Source organism: Bos taurus, chromosome 2 (genome assembly GCF_002263795.3).
Source record: "Bos taurus isolate L1 Dominette 01449 registration number 42190680 breed Hereford chromosome 2, ARS-UCD2.0, whole genome shotgun sequence".
In the NCBI taxonomy this organism is placed as follows: domain Eukaryota; kingdom Metazoa; phylum Chordata; class Mammalia; order Artiodactyla; family Bovidae; genus Bos; species Bos taurus.
The window spans coordinates 91,739,572-91,753,896 of NC_037329.1; the positions used below are offsets into that span (position 1 = coordinate 91,739,572).

General features: G+C 42.4%; 1 protein-coding gene across 6 annotated transcripts in view; it reads right to left on the reverse strand.

The window, feature by feature from the left end:
* Positions 1 to 10,430, reverse strand: part of RAPH1 (Ras association (RalGDS/AF-6) and pleckstrin homology domains 1) — a 102,664-nt gene extending 92,234 nt beyond the window's left edge. For all 6 annotated transcript variants that reach the window (XM_024981344.2, XM_059878845.1, XM_059878839.1 and 3 more), the window contains exon 1: positions 10,282 to 10,430. The gene's annotated coding sequence lies outside the window, so the exon portion shown is untranslated. The remainder of the gene's footprint in view (positions 1 to 10,281) is intronic.
* Between the last annotated feature and the right edge of the window lie 3,895 nt (positions 10,431 to 14,325).

The window sequence follows — 14,325 nt, forward strand, 5'->3', positions numbered from 1 at the left end:
CATCTATTTCCCATGAAGTGATGGGACCAGATTGATTCTAAATATTTGGCGGGAAGAGAGATAGTACTGGCTGGTTCCTTTTTCAAAATTGAAATAAAGAACGAACCTTTTTATAAACTGCTACAACAGACTGGTGTTCCAGGGAAGATACACTGTTACACTAAATGATTTTCTTAATAGAAACAATACTTTATGGAAAAACTATATTATAAAATCCTTCATGAAACAGTTGCTTTGATGTCAACAAAGTAAGTTGGGGCGGGGGAAGTAAGGTTTAACCTCAAAAGCAACTACTGCAGCTTGAAGCAGAAAAAGCACCAAAGTATTATTACATGATGTTATTGATGCGGCTGAGGAATGCCCATAAGTATTTTATACTAAACAGGTTTATTGGTGTCTCATGGCAAAGTATTTCAAAAGTGTTATCAAATTTAACTTTAAAGGTGAGTTAAACATTTATCTTTACCAAAATAAAGTCTAAATTTGCTGACGTTCTGTGATAAGTGACTGTTAGCAGTATGCTACCTAGCAGTTATTTTTAAAAACAATAACATGGTTAATCTATGTATATCTTAAAGGTAAAAGCAGCATTTTAAAACTTGGTAAGAAAATAACTGTATTCCAGGAGACAACAATGTGTGTCATCTTGAAACACTCATACCTGCACTCTCTAAAAACAGAGAAGCCACTTTCTAATAACTCTTTAAATGCCTTCCATACACTTTCTGTGGATTTTGAATATATTTATTAAAAACATATAAACACAAATCTTCAAATTGGTTTGCATAGGAAGGGCAAACTTTGTTAGCCAAATCTGCATAACTGATAGACATAAATTTAAAAATGAGTATCTCCATTTAGAAAGTATAGCCAAAGAGGCACTTTATAATCTTTTTAGGTATATGTCCCTCCATGAGCTGCCTTTTAGCTAAGACAAGCATTAAAACCAAGCACCAAAATAAACAGATTTAAGATTCAGACTTTTGAATTTTTGTATTACTAAGCAGTAAAACCAAGATTTTTCAAACATAATGCATCGTATTCATTATGCCTGCTTTAAAAATATATATATTTATTTTCAAAACTTAGGGTAAACAAAAAGGTTTTTGAGCTATTATTAACATTTATAAAGCACTCTATTCACAGTTAACAGGGATCACTGATTCCCTTCACAAATCTCTAAAGTCACTTGTTACATTATAAAATAAACCAAATAAGCCGAGAAAGAATTCTTCTTTATAAATAAGATAAACATTATTAGATTTTTATGGATCCTTTCAGAGATGTAACACCAACTATAACATATTCTTCAAATAATGGCTTTCATTAAATCCTTTTTCACTGCATTTCTGTTATATTTAAGGGACTGGGAGACATTTCAGATGAGTAAAACTGGATCGAATATTCCAGACTTGGGTATTTAAGACAGTACATAGTTATCCACAGCATAGGGCAAATCAACTGAAATCTAGAGGAATGAAGAAGGCAATGAATTCTAGCTGGTATCAAACAGCTTCACAAAGGTGGGTGGCAATGGAAATGGGACTCAAAAGATGTGTAGGATTTTAACCAGAAAAATTAGGAAAAATAAACCATGCTTGGAACCATGGATAGATGCATGTACAATCTGGGACACTTAAGAATACACTGTATTTGCAAGTCCTATTATTAGTGATTTTGCTGTACTGACTTAGTTAGCACTTTTCTTCACATATCAAACTTAGTAAGATCATTCTAAACAATTTCCAAAAAAAGCATTCAATCTTCAAGCACAATTACAAAATCATACTTACTCCTGTAATTCTACAAAATATGAGTCTATCAATATGTTTACAGTTCTAATTTTCTCCAGATTTCACTATTCTTCATCAGGGGGCTTACATTTTAAGTGCCACACAATGACATCAATTATGGGCCACCCAATCTTGCTTTTCTTCTCATGTAAAAGGATGACTATGGACGGAGGTTCATGACGTTGTACAGGAGGCAGTGATCAAGACCATCTCCAAGAAAAAGAAATGCAAAAAGGCAAAATGGTTGTCTGACAAGGCCTTACAAATAGCTGAGAAAAGAAGAAGAGCTAAAGGCAAAAGAGAAAAGGAAAGATATACCCATTTGAATGCAGAGTTCCAAAGAACAGCAAGGAGATATAAGAAAGCCTTCCTCAATGAACAGTGCAAAGAAATAGAGGAAAACAGTACAATGGGAAAGACTAGAGATCTCTTCAAGAAAATTAGATACCAAGGGAACATTTCATGCAAAGATGGGCTCAATAAAGGACAGAAATGGTAGGGACCTAACAGAAGCAGATGGAGAAGGCAATGGCACCCCACTCCAGTACTCTTGCCTGGAAAATCCCATGGCCAGAGGAGCCTGGTAGGCTGCAGTCCATGGGGTTGCTAAGAGTCGGGCACGACTGAGGGACTTCACTTTCACTTTTCACTTTCATGCATTGGAGAAGGAACTGGCAACCCACTACAGTGTTCTTGCCTGGAGAATCCCAGGGATGGGGGAGCCTGGTGGGCTGCTGTCTTCGGGGTCGCACGGAGTCAGCCACAACTGAAGTGACTTAGCAGCAGCAGCAACAGAAGCAGAAGATATTAAGAAGAAGTGGCAAGAATACACAGAAGAACTATACAAAAGAGATCTTCATTACCCAGATAACCACGATGGTGTGATCACCCACCTAGAGCCAGACATCCTGGAATGCAAAGTCAAGTGGGCCTTAGGAAGCACCACTCTACGAACAAAGCTAATAAAGATGACGGAATTCCAGTTGAGCTATTTCAAATCCTAAAAAATGATGCTGTGAAAGTGCTGCATTCAATATGACAGCAAATCTGGAAAACTCAACAGTGGCCACAGGACTGGAAAAGGTCCATTTTCATTCCAATCCCAGAGAAAGGCAATGCCAAAGAATGTTCAAACTACCACACAATTGCACTCGTCTTACAAACTAGCAAAGTAATGCACAAAATTCTCCAGGTTAGGCTTCAACAGTATGTGAACCATGAACTTCCAGATGTTCAAGCTGCATTTAGAAAAGGCAGAGGAACAGAGAACAAATTGCCAACATCTGCTGAATCATCAAAAAAGCAAGAGAGTTCCAGAAAAACATCTACTTTTGTGTTATTGACTATGCCAAAGCCTTTGTGTGGATCACAACAAACTGTGGAAAATTCTTAAAGAGATGGAAATATCAGACCACCTGACCTGCCTCCTGAGAAATCTGTATGCAGATCAAGAAGCAACAGTTAGAACTGGACATGGAACAACAGACTGACTGCCAATCGGGAAAGCAGTACGTCAAGGCTGTATATTGTCATCCTGCTTATTTAACTTATATGCAGAATACATCATGAGAAATGCTGGGCTGGATGAAGCACAAGCTGGAATCAAGACTGCCGGGAGAAATATTAAGAACCTCAGATATGCAGATGACACCACCCTTATGGCAGAAAGCGAAGAACTAAAGAGCCTCTTGATGAAAGTAAAAGAAGACAGTGAAAACGTTGGCTTAAAGCTCAACATTCAGAAAACTAAGATCATGGCATCCGGTCCCATCACTTCATGACAAACAGATGTGGAAACAGTGCAAACAGTGAGAGACTTTATTTTGGGGGGCTCCAAAATCACTGCAGATGGTGATTGCAGCCATGAAATTAAAAGACGCTTGCTCCTTGGAAGAAAAGCTATGACCAACCTAGACGGCATATTAAAAAGCAGAGACATTACTTTGCCAACAAAGGTCTGTCTAGTCAAAGCTATGGTTTTTCCAATAGTCATGTATGGATGCGAGAGTTGGACTATAAAGAAAAGCTGAGCGTCAAAGAACTGTTACTTTTGAACTGTGTTGTTAGAAAAGACTCTTGAGAGTCCTTTGCACTGCAAAGAGATCCAACCAGTCCATCCTAAAGGAAATCAGTCCTGAGTATTCATTGGAAGGACTGATGCTGAAGCTGAAACTCCAATACTTTGGTCACCTGATGCAAAGAATCAACTCACTGGAAAAGACCCTGATGCTGGGAAAGACTGAAGGCAGGAGGAGAAGGGGACGACAGAGGATGAGATGGTCGGATGGCATCACCGACACGATGGATATGAGTTTAAGTAGGCTCCAGTTCTTGGTGATGGACAGGGAAGCCTGGTATGCTGCAGTCCATGGGGTTGCAAAGAGTCGGACATGACTGAGCAACTGAACTGAACTGAAAGGGATGACTTATCCCTCTTTTCCAAGCCTAACTACTCACCCATTTTAGGTGGCACTAGTGGTAAAGAACCCTCCTGCCAGTGCAGGAGACATAAGTAACACGGATTAGATCCCTGGCTCAGGAAGATCCCCTGGAGAAGGGGATCTGGCAACCCACTCCAGTATTTTTGCCTGGAGAATCCCATGGACAGAGAAGCCTGGTGGGCTACGGTCCATGGGGTCGCAGAGTTGGACACAACTGACGTGACAGCATGCACACAGTTTCTTTAGACTCTGATCCCTTAATTACATTCTCTACTGAATCCCTGAATCCTGCATTTAAATTAACATTCTATTTTGGAGGGGAGAATACCTATCTCTTTGTTTTCTCCATTATATATATCTCTGCCTAAAGCAGAGCTACCAGTAAATGTTTTATGAATAGCAGAATATATAATGAGTTTTAAAGAGTCAATTTTTAAGTTATGAGTGATGTATTTTAAGACACCTGCCCCAAAGTGTGGTAAATAATGTATCTTAAAAGAATAGTGTTAAGAGCATGGGATGAAGCTTATACATCATATAATCTGGGGGTTTTCTAATATTTCACAACAAAACTTTTCCAGAAGAAATCTTATTCAGCATGCCAAATATATATAGCTACAGAAGCACTATTAATACCATTTTATGTTCAAATACATTATAATTTGTTACAAACTCAAAAGAGACAAATTGAGTGTTAGAGATGTTAGTCTTGACACCTAAGCAATCCATTTATTTCCGTAAAATTTTGTTTTTATTTTACTCAGGTAAGTAGTTGAAAGTAGGTAGCAGCTTTGGTTTTGTTTTGTTAGTAGCTTTTAATGGTTTGCTTCCTAGTGTCTGGATATGCTTCAATTAAATTGATTAATAAAGATATAAATAAGACTTTTTATTTCAATATGAGTAGTAATCATATGTAAAAACTGCTTACAAGGCAAACAAGAAAAACCCAAGCTTCCAATAAGCTATAAAACATCTGTAATATATTAGGACATAGTGCTATACATTCATTTGTTACTAAACTGATTTACACAGGATGCTGCTGCTGCTAAGTCGCTTCAGTCATGTCCGACTCTGTGCGACCCCAGAGACGGCAGCCCACCAGGCTCCCCTGTCCCTGGGATTCTCCAGGCAAGAACACTGGAGTGGGTTGCCATTTCCTTCTCCAATGCATGAAAGTGAAAAGTGAAAGTGAAGTCGCTCAGTCGTGCCCGACTCTTAGCAAACCCATGGACTGCAGCCTACCAGGCTCCTCCATCCATGGGATTTTCCAGGCAAGAGTACAGGAGTGGGGTGCCATTGCCTTCTCCGTTACACAGGATGAGTATACCCCAAAGGAACCGGCTTCAGTTGTGCCTGTCATTTAGTTGAACACAGTTCATGTACCATAGTAATGTATTGTTTAGACAATTCTATATGAATAGACTTGCACAGGACTCAATTTTTTTTTAATTTACTGCAAACTACAACTTTCCTTACCTACTTAAAATTCACAAATAAGCAGAGATGGTAAAAGATGTTTTATTCTAAGGAATGCTTATCCTCCCCCTGCTTCAGTAAAGCAGGTATAACCATAAAACACTACTGTCTGCAATGTGACAAATTTTATGTTTATGTACACAAGCGTGCTAAAATGGTGCTAGAAAAACTGGATATCCACACGCAAAGGATGACGCTGTACCCTTACCTAAAACCATATGCAAATATTAACTCAAAATGGATCATAGAGCTAAATATAATATCTAAAACTATAGAACTCTCAGAAGAAAACACAGGGGGAAAGCCTCCTGACACTGGATTTGGCAATGATTTCTTGGACACCAAAAGCACAGTCAACAAAAGAAAAATATAGATGAAGTGGATATCATTAAAATGAAAGACTTTTGTACATCAAAGGACACTATCAACAGAGTAAAAAGGCAACCCATAGAAGAGAAAATGTAAACCATGGATCTGATATGATATTTAATATCCAGAGTGTATAAAGAACTGCTATAATTCAACAACAAAACAAGTTTTTTAAAATTGGCGAAGGACCTGGATAGATATTTCTACAAAGATACACAGATGGCCAATAAGCACAAGAAAAGATGCTCTAATCACTAATCATTAGGAAAAATGCAAGTCAAAAACACAAAGAGATGCCACTTTATTAAGTGCCCCTCATTAAGTGAAGTGAAAGTCGCTCAGTTGTGTCCAACTCTTTTCGACCCTATGGACTATATAGTCATGGAATTCTCCAGGCGCAGAGTACTGGAGTGGGTAGCCTTTCCCTTCTCCAGGGGATCTTCCCAACCCAGGGATCGAACCCAGGTCTCCTGAATTGCTGGCGGATTCTTTACCACCTGAGCCACCAGGAATGGCTATTATCAAAATCACAGAAAATGACAAGTGTTGAGGTGAGGATGTGGAGAAACTGAAACCCTTGTGCTGGCAGGAGTGTAAAATGCTGCAGCTGCTGTAGAAAACGGAGTGGCAGTTCCTCAAAAATTCAACACAAAATTACCATATGATCCAGCAGTTCCACTTCTGGGTATATACCCCAAAGAAGTGAAAGCAGGGACTTGAGCAGATATGTATACACCAAAGTTCAGAGCAGTATTACAACAGCCAAAAGGTGGAAACAACCAAACGTATGTGTGATATACAGTATCACACACATACACAGATATACACACATACACACACACACAATGGACTGTTATTCAGCCTTAAAAAGGAATGCAATTCTGATTCATGCTCCAGCATGGATGAACCTTGAAGACATTACCCTAAGTGAAATGAGCCAGATACAAAACAAATATTTCATGATCTCATTTATAAGATATATCTAGAGTAGTCAAATCACAGAGACAAAGTAGAAAAGTGTTATCAGGGGCCAGAGGGAAAGGGGTTGGAGAGTTAATGTTTAATGGATACAGTTTCAGTATGGGAGGATGACGAAGTTCCAGAGATGGACAGTCATGATGGTTGCACAACTATGTAAAAGTATTTAATACCACTGAACTGTACCTTTAAAAATGATCAAAATGGTAACTTTTATGCTATATGTGTCACGCATGTGTGCTGTCGTCTTGGACTCTCTGCAATCCCATGGACTACAGCCCACAGGTGCCTCTGTCCACTGGCTTCTTCAGCCAAGAATACTGGAGTAGGTTGCCATTTCCTCCTCCAGGGGACCTTATCGACCTAGGGATCAAACCTAGGTCTCCTGCATTAGCAGGCAGATTCCCTACCACTGAGCCACCTGGGAAGCCCTCTATGTTGTATATTTTACCACCAAATATATATATATATATATATAGTGTGTGTGTTTTTTATTTTTTATGGTGGCAATATAGGAATGCCATAAGGAACATAAGCTTACGAGTTATGCTATCTGTTTTCAAACACAGCTCTGCCACTTTATAGCTCTGTAACCTGTGCCTTTTTTCTCATACCTGTATCATAGGATTACAGCAAGGATGAAGTCAATACATGTAAAGTACTTAAAACAATGTATGTCATAAAATAGGTGCTTTTTATTACTATAGGTTTAAAACACATTTTAAATGAGATTAAACTCAAACATCTGGAGTACCTCTGAAGGTCCACCTCAAAATTATAGACTTCAGTAAAACGTAGACTGAAAACCAGTGATTTAACCCAATTTCTCATTTTACTGGTAAAGGAATTTAGAGTTCAAGGTATGTGACTTGCTTGAACTCACATAGCTTGTCTGCTAACGTTCATCTTCTCAGAATAAGAATTTGAGGTCAATGATACGATTGCTCACATTCAACTACTTCAGAACCAAGTGCAGTCATGATTTTATAATATATGTCCAAGAGTCTGTGAATAATAGTGTGATGGTTATCTACCATGCTAATCTAATAAATAATTACAAGTGGGATGGGAACCAAAAGGTAGCCAAACCAAAAGAAAAGTCAGTTTAATCAGTTTCAAAGACACCTCTTCTGAAAATGAAGTGTTAAAATATTTGTGAAAACAAATGATACTGACCAAGAGTTTGAGACACACCCAATAGGTCCCCACTACTCCATGCCTTTCAGCCAGTTACTCGTCACATAATAATCTTAATGAGACCACTGACTCTAAAATACCAGCAACTTTTTCTACCAAACAGAACTAATATGCATCATAAGGAAATACCTACAAATAATTCCTTATTAAATTCAAACAGGAGAGAGCAGCAGTTCAAATAAGACAAAATGATTCATCCAAAAAATCATGTATTGAACTGTGTAGACATTTCTGTACTTACCTGAATAGGCTAGGTCTGTTTTCTGGGAAATTCACAACACAGAAAGCAAAATAACAGACAATCTTTGAAGGTCAGACGAACGAGAGCTAAAACACCTCTAAGCGTCTCTAATCTTGCCCTTCCCCCACTGCTCTTCCTCCTCAATGCCTCTCTCAAAGGAGAACACCACCCCCACTCGGAATGCCCCCATCCCCATCTACACCAGCTGAAATCCTACCCATCCTTTAAGATCTCACTTAAATGCCACAGCTTCCAAGGATTTCCCCCCAGTGCTCCCAATTTAGAATTATTCCCTCGCCTCTTCACTTCCCTATTTTGCACCTCTACTTCAACATTTTATTATATAATGCATTGCATTACCATTACCTACATTCACTTCTTTCCCCACCTTCCCCCAAGAAAATCTTAGGCGCTGTGGGCTAGGGAGGAAAGGAATTAACATTTGTTAAACACCTTAGGTGCCCTGCCAGGTGCTAGGCATTTTGCACACATTATCTCATTTAATCCGTTTGGCAACCACCTCGGGAGGCAAGCAGGTGGTCTTAGTTATTCCCATTTTACTGACAGAGAAGCATACTGTTGAGAGTGCAATAGCTTATCCAACGTCACACTACCAGCCAATTCCAGTGCATACGGAGCAGCTGGTTCCCCTGGCTTCAAAGAGCTCTTTCGAAACACCACGATAAGCTGCAGTCTTGTTCACTTTATGTCCTCCACCCTGCCTAACAGATAGCAGCTATTCCATAAATACTTGCTGAACTGAGTATTCCTCCGGACTCACTACCACCCTTTTAACACCATCATCACGCCCCACCCCTAACCGATTAGCTTTACTGTTCCTTTACAGCGGACTTTACACACATCTCCAAGACAAACGCTGCAGACAACACCAACCCTTACCAGGAGGCACAGAGAAGAACCGTTCGGTTCCCTCAGATTTCCCCCAAAGGCTCTTCCCACACAATATACGACAGCCACACTAAGTCACATTTGATGCAACGCTTACACCCTTCCCCAAAGCTCTTATTTCATCCTAAACCATGTCTTCGTGCTCACAAGCAATGACTTATGCGGTTTCCAGCTCACACAGTGGGGACACCCTAAGACGCGGTCTGAATAAGAAACCACATCTCTCAAACCGTCTTAAAACGAAGGCACCCTTATATTACTTCACTGCCTTCCATCTCCTCTTTCCCCCCCGCCCCCCACCATGAGCTGCAGTTTGGATTTCCGGCGGGAATGCACACACACACACAGATGAGATGGGCTCAAAAGCCATGGAGCAATTACTTAGCTTGCTTAATTAGAAAGAAAACACGGAAGGTGCCCCGCCTTTCTCAATCTCTGCACTGAACTCATTTACGAAAGATGCGGGGCACCGAAACCCGAGGAACCCCAGACACCGAATCACTGGTTTCTGCGGCTAATCCGGGGAAGGAAGAGTCCTTGCCTCCCCGCGATCCCGGGCCACCAGCCCCCGAAGCCGGGTCGGAGAAGCCCAACCGCACCCTCCCCAGGCGGCCTTGCATCTCATTGTCTCCCTCTGTCGCGGCCCCCGGGGGCGCAGGGTGCAGCCCGGGCCCCGCTGACCCCCACCCACCGGCCGGGCGAGGTCCCACCAGCCCCGGCCCCGGCCCCGACCCCACCCCAGGCTCGGCCGCCGCACCGCGTCCGGATGGTCGGGCCGGGAGCCGGGAAAATGGAGGCGGGAGCGACGGCTGCGCTTCCCTGCCCCGCGCCCCGCCAGCTCCCTCGGCCGGCCCCGAGGGCGAGGCTGAGCACTCACCGCAGCAACGGCTCGGTCCTCCGGCGGGCACGGCTCCGGAATGGCCCCGGGCTGGGCAGCAGCTGCCGCCGCCTCCTTCTCAGGCGCGGCGCTCCTTCCCTGGAGACGCCGCGAGCGCCCGCAGCTCCCGCGCCGCGCGCTCCGTGACTGACTGACTGACTGACTGACCGACCGGGCGGCGGCGGCGGGGGCGAGGCGGCGGGCGGGGCGGCCGCAGCGGGCAGCGGCGGCGGAGCCGAGTGCGGCCGCGTCCGGCCGAGACGCAGAAGGCGGGGCTGAGGGCCGGGCGGCCGACGGGCGGACAGACTCGCGCCCGGCCGCTCGCTCCCCGCCACCCCCCGCCCGTCGCCAGCCGCTCACTTCCGGCGAAGGCAGCCGAGCCCGCCCCCCAGGCGCCCGTTGCTAGCGCCCCCTGCCCGCGCCCCCTGGCCCGCCTCGCTCCCCACAGCCCCAGGCGCCCGACCGCACCCAGCCCCGGCCGCCGGCGCTCCGCCTGTCCTCCGCGCGTCCCTGGGAACCGCCTCCAGGAACCAGTGAATCAGAGAATGAATGAGTGAGGGAGGAAAATTCCTGGGCTGTGCCACCCCTGCTCGCTTTTCCTTGGAAGCAGGCCCAGCGGCCTGTGTCCGAGGGCCCTGAGACACCGAAGCCTTGACCGTGTCTGTCAAGGACCTGATGGAGTATTCCGAGACTCCAGCAACCCATCAGACGGGGCACTTAAAGGACTGCAGTCGTTGCAGTCTGTGAGGCCTTTTTTTAGGAAATCCCATTTTGGCCAACAGCTCTCTGTAGTTTCATGCACTATGTTAGGAAGCTTTTAGAAATTGAACATTTCAGTTATTCTCGATTATTTTTTAACTTTGCAGTTTGCTTACCTTGTGTTCTTAGTTTCTGTCACACACACACACACACCTTATTGAAACGGTTTGGGAGTAAGGCAGTGGCGTCTTTATCACCAAGCTCTAAGTTACTCGGATACTGCTTATTTCGATGTAGGCTTGACTTAGACTTTAAAATTTTGTTTCTGTCTTTATTTTGACCTTCTGATTAAAAGAAAGACAAAATAGAATTAAATCATTTTCGCCTGGCTACGTGCAAAGCAGATTTGTTGACATCATTAAAACAATTAACAAATCGGAAGTGTGACCTGGAATTAGTTGCAGTGAACATTTCTTTTTCATGTCTTCCCATATGCTTGCTAAGTAAGAGTATCTGTATCTTGAGTTTTCACAAAGAATTGACTATACATTTCTGAGATCCTGGCTCCCTTTGTAAGAACCAAAGTGTTCATTTCTCTGTCCTGGGGCCAAATCCTGGTTTGGCTAATTACATTCCTTCTTTCAGATATTCTTGAGGACTTTGAAGTGGTTTGGTCTCTTGCACAATCTGTTTCAAACTGGTACACAATCTGTTTCAAACTGGTATTTAGAACTATAGAATACAGTTACTAGTTGCATTTCACACTTGAGATATCTGTACTTTAGTAACAAAACTGCAATTTTGTATTTTAAGTCTCAGTTCAGTTCAGTCTCTCAGTCATGCAGACTCTGCCAACCCATGAACCCCAGCATGCCAGACCTCCCTGTCCATGACCAACTCCTGTAGTCCACCCAAACCCATGTCCATCGAGTCGATGATGCCATCCAACCATCTCATCCTCTGTTGTCCCCTTCTCCTCCTGCCCTCAATCTTTCCCTGCATCAAGGTCTTTTCCAATGAGTCAGCTCTTCACATCAGGTGGCCAAAGTATTGGAGTTTCCACTTCAACATCAGTCCTTCCAATGAACACCCAGGACTCATCTCCTTTAGGATGGACTGGTTGGATCTCCTTGCAGTCCAACGGACTCTCAAGAGTCTTCTCCAACACCACACTTCAAAAGCATCATTCTTCCGCACTCAGCTTTCTTTATAGTCCAACTCTCACATCCATACATGACCATTGGAAAAACCATAGCCTTGACTAGATGGACCTTTGTTGGCAAAGTAATGTCTCTGCTTTTGAATATGCTGTCTAGGTCGGTCATAACTTTCCTTCCAAGGAGTAAGTGTCTTTTAATTTCATGGCTGCAGTCACCATCTGCAGTGATTTTGGAGCCCAAAATAATTAAGTCTGACACTGTTTCCACTGTTTCCCCATCTATTTGCCATAAAGTGATGGGACCGGATGCCATGATCATAGTTTTCTGAATGTTGAGCTTTAAGCCAACGTTTTCACTCTCCTCTTTCACTTTCATCAAGAGGCTCTTTAGTTCTTCTTCACTTTCTGCCATAAGGGTGGTATCATATGCATATCTGAGGTTATTGAGATTTTTCCTGGCAATCTTGATTCCAGCTTCTGCCTCTTCCAGCCCAGTGTTTCTCATGATGTACTCTGCATATAAGTTAAATAAGCACGGTGACAATATACAGCCTTGACGAACTCCTTTTCCTATTTGGAACCAGTCTGTTGTTCCATGTCCAGTTCTAACTGTTGCTTCCTGACCTGCATACAGGTTTCTCAAGAGGCAGATCAGGTGGTCTGGTATGCCCATCTCTTTCAGAATTTTCCACAGTTTATTGTGATCCACACAGTCAAAGGCTTTGGCATAGTCAATAAAAAAGAAATAGATGTTTTTCTGGAATTCTCTTGCTTTTTCGATGATCTCTAGAAGGTACTTTAATATTCTTGTGTAGAATAATAGTATCTCATAAATGAGGATGTTGCTGCTGAGCAATTCTTATAGCCTTCTGTTCCTTGTGGATTCATCATTCATTACCTCTAATCATAATTATTTCAATAAGTTATGGTCTTTCCTAATGAATGTAATGCAATAGTTTATTCTTCCTTATATCTTCGATAATGTCTAGTATAGTACCTAGCACAATAAGTATTTAAAAATATTAATAAATGCTTTAAACATTTCGATAAGTGATAATTCATACAAATCTGTCTCTAGCTTCTTACCCCATCCCCCTCATGACCAGGTTTCTTGGGATTATGCACACCTGAGTGCAAAACTTAATAACACCATATTCTCATCAAATGCTAATTATGAGGCTATATGATAACTACACAGGGAAGATATTCTCTTCATCAAAACCTTTAAAAATAGACCATTGAGTGTTTTTTAGACAGCCCCTTGCTCTCTCTCCTCCCAGTGCTTAGGTTGATCAAACCTAATTAGAAAACAGTCACTTTTAGCTGTTGAGAAAAGTAAACAGGTTTTCATCAGTTCCTTTGAACCATAAAATCATTCATTCATTCAACAAGGGTTTTATTGAGCTTTAACTAAGGCCTTGGAATATAAAGGCAAGATGGTTCTAGCCCTCAAAAAGCACATGTTCATATACATTACCATATGTAAAATAGATAGCTAGTTTGACGTTGCCGTGTAGCGCAGGAGCTCAGCAGTGTGCTAGGACAACCTAGAAGGGTGGGTGGGAGGCTCAAGAGAGGAGGGGTTGTGTATCCTTATGGCTGATTCACATTGTCGTATGGTGGAAACTAACACAACATTGTAAAGCAATTATCCTCCAAATTAAAAAAAAAAAAAAAAAAGCACATGGTCTAGTGAATAAAGTTGGCAAAGAAATCACAATTGGAACACTGTGTGGAGTCTATTCCCAAGTCAGGAAAGCCTCCCCGGGGGAGGGGATTTTGAATGTCCACGGACAGAGAGGAGCTAGCCAGGTGAAGAGGGAGGAAACAGGCATTCCAGACAAGGGCAGGTTAGAGGCATCGAAGAGCACAATGCTTTGGAGGTTCTACAGGTTGTTTCATATTGTAGGGACAGGTACAGGGAAGGGTCAAAGAGGTGAATGGAAAAGGCAGAAGGATCTCATCAGCAAAGGGACTCATGTGCTAAACTAAGGAGTTTGAACTTGATACTTTGGGAAATATAATAATAAATAATACCAAAAATCTTTGGAGTATTTTAATTAATAAATTGGAGAAGGAAATGGCAACCCACTCCAATATTCTTGCCTGGAGAATTCCATGGACAGAGGAGCCTGGCGGGCTATAGTCCATGGGGTCACAAGGAATCAGACATGACTGAGCGAATA